The sequence below is a fragment of the Mustela lutreola genome, chromosome X (genome assembly GCF_030435805.1).
Source record: "Mustela lutreola isolate mMusLut2 chromosome X, mMusLut2.pri, whole genome shotgun sequence".
Taxonomy (NCBI): domain Eukaryota; kingdom Metazoa; phylum Chordata; class Mammalia; order Carnivora; family Mustelidae; genus Mustela; species Mustela lutreola.
Genome location: NC_081308.1, coordinates 89,007,963 through 89,010,709, shown reverse-complemented (window position 1 = coordinate 89,010,709; position 2,747 = coordinate 89,007,963). Strand labels below are relative to the sequence as shown.

The 2,747-nt window shown below is 39.2% G+C and overlaps 1 pseudogene; it reads left to right on the top strand.

The window, feature by feature from the left end:
* The first annotated feature begins 1,960 nt into the window (after positions 1 to 1,960).
* Positions 1,961 to 2,022, top strand: LOC131822261 (U4 spliceosomal RNA; annotated as a pseudogene).
* The last annotated feature ends 725 nt before the right edge of the window (positions 2,023 to 2,747 follow it).

Here is a 2,747-nt window from a genome sequence, read left to right as displayed (position 1 = left end):
AATCCAAAAACCTAGGAGTTACTCTATATGGCTTTCTTTTCCTTACCCTCCATATGCAACACATCTGCTAGTCTTCTCAATTCCACAACAAAAATATACCCTGAATCCATTCATTTATCTCCATTTCTGTTGTTTTCTTGCTAGTTCAAGGAGACCATCATTTCAGTCCTATACCACTGCAAGAACATCTGTCTTCTTTTCCTCCATTCTTGCCAAACAAGCCAAGGTGAAAACCCCTTTAGGGCCTTTGTCCTGGTTAATCCTTCTGGAAGTTACTTTACCCTGATCTACACATGGTCCACTCATTGTTTAGACCTCAATTCTCAAACATCCCATTCTTAGAAAGACCTTCCTTGATTACTTTTTATTACTGGCTGAGCTTCATCATATAGGTTCATGAGGCACTCCATCCCAGAACTCCATTTTCTTTTTTTTAAGATTTTATTTATTTATTTGTCAAAGAGAGAGAGAGAGCACAGGCAGGCAGAGTGGCAGGCAGAGGCAGAGGGAGAAGCAGGCTCCCAGCTTCTAGAGCCCCATGTGGGACTTGATCCCAGGACACTGGGATCATGACCTGAGTCAAAGGCAGCCGCTTAACCAGCTGAGCCACCCAGGCATCCCAAAACTCCATTTTCCTTATAGCACTAGTCTCTTTATGAAAATCACCTTGTTTGTTGCTTTATTTACTATTTATTGCCCTTTTTCACATCCCCCTCAGCACACATACTAGAACATAAGAGGGCAGGGATTTTATCTATCTTGCTCACATTTGTATTTATATATCCTACAACAGTTCTTAGCATCTAATAATTGCTCATTAAATATTTGTTAAAATTTGAATAAATGAAAGTATTTTTATTATTGAGATCTTTTCGTTTCTCACGGCCTGCTTCTGGATTGTGCTGCGCTGTTCTCTTTGTATATGTCGTGAGATTACAAAACTGTGAGACTGGTTCTCTTATGAGGTTCATAAACTGGCTCTGAATATATATACACTCACCCAGTAAAATTCTATTTTTACAGAATGGACAGACATAAAACGCACTCTGTAAAAATAGATTTTCCAGGAATTAGTAATGTGCCTATGAACATTCTGAGAACTCGAATCTATTTAAATAATGATAGAAGAGAAATTTTCTTACTTTCTCATGCCTTTCAAAGTATACTGAAGCACAGTAAAAGACAAAGATCCAGAATTATCACTTAAGTCTTCAACCCTTAGGTTTTGAAAATTTTACTTCTATCCAAAGAGGGGTCCATCAAAATGGAATTTCCCTTGAGTTTTCAGACAAACTGGGATATAACTGTTTAAGTTATAGGCACTCTCTTGCATGCAAGCTTTGGTCTCTAGCTACTACCCTGTGTATAGGCACACTGACAGAAATCACAAGGACTTCTCTAGTTCTCACCTCAAAGAAAGGCCAAATGTCATCCTTGCAAAGGAGGGATTTCAACCAAACTGCCCAAAGCCATTTGTATCTGCTAGCTGTCCCTGGTGACCTTCCCAGACACACAGGACTCCTAGAGATCGCTCCCAGCTCCTGCTGCAAACCCTGGAGTGCAAGTGGATTATTACATTTTTCAATCACAGTTAGGCTCAATCATGAAACGACAAGTCTTCTGAGGAATTCCGATCCCCTTAATAACTTTTCCCTTTCTGCTTGTATGCCTACTTATGTCAGAGTAAACAGGAAAAGGGCCACTACTCTGAGAGGTGCGAATGAATTAAGGAGTTTAATTCTAATCCAAGGGACAGTAATCAATAAACAAATCAGAGGCTGCTCATTAATAAGCTTTCAGAGCAGGTGCTACACAATCCTATAAAATCATCTGGGTAATCAGCAGAAGTTCAACAATGAAAAATTTATCCAGGGATTAGAATATCAATTGTTATTCTAACCAAGATTCTGTCTTCTCATAACAGGACCAAAGAGACTTCCACTTAAAATACCTGAAGCTGAGCTTTGCGCAGTGGCAGTATTGTAGCCAATAAGGTTTATCCGAGGCGTGATTATTGCTAAAATACATGAAGCTGAGTGTGTGTACATGGGTGAATAGGGTGGGGCTCAAGAACCTTTATCTGATCAAATTGTTTTCATAGGACATTTACCTCATTGGGTAAAAACTTGCCCTGCAAGCAGTACATCCTGAAAGAATTCTATTCCCCATATGAAGAGTGACAGAATCCAGTCAGAAATGCTTTCAAGGGAGATAAAATTATACACTGTTCTGTTTGCTACAGATTCAATCAGCCGGAATAGAAGTAATGTAAATACTGCTCTGCTAAAGCTCCTTATAGAAGCCACCTGGAAAACATGGACTTGAAGGCCTTATATCAGCCGGTAGAAACACACTGACTCCAAGGTGTGGGAAGTTTTGCTTTACTGGGAAATTAGCTCTGTTTTAAACATTAATAACAATTTCCATTTTATAGTCAGTAGACATTATAAAGTGTTTAGTTTTTCTTTGCCCTGTTTTGTTAGACACAGAGGAAAGAGATCTAGCATCACCCATCATAAAATGCTGACAACTCTACCTTCCACATATATGCTGAATCTGACTACTTTTCACAACCTCCTCTGCATCCATACTGACCCAAGCAACTCTCATCTCTAGCTTACATTAATGTTATAGCCTCTTTACTGATGCCTCTAAGGATGTCCTTGCCCTCCCACCTCATTCTACTCCTAAGAATGTAACCAGAGTGATCCCGTTAAAATAAAAGTCAGATCACGCTATTCTTTTAA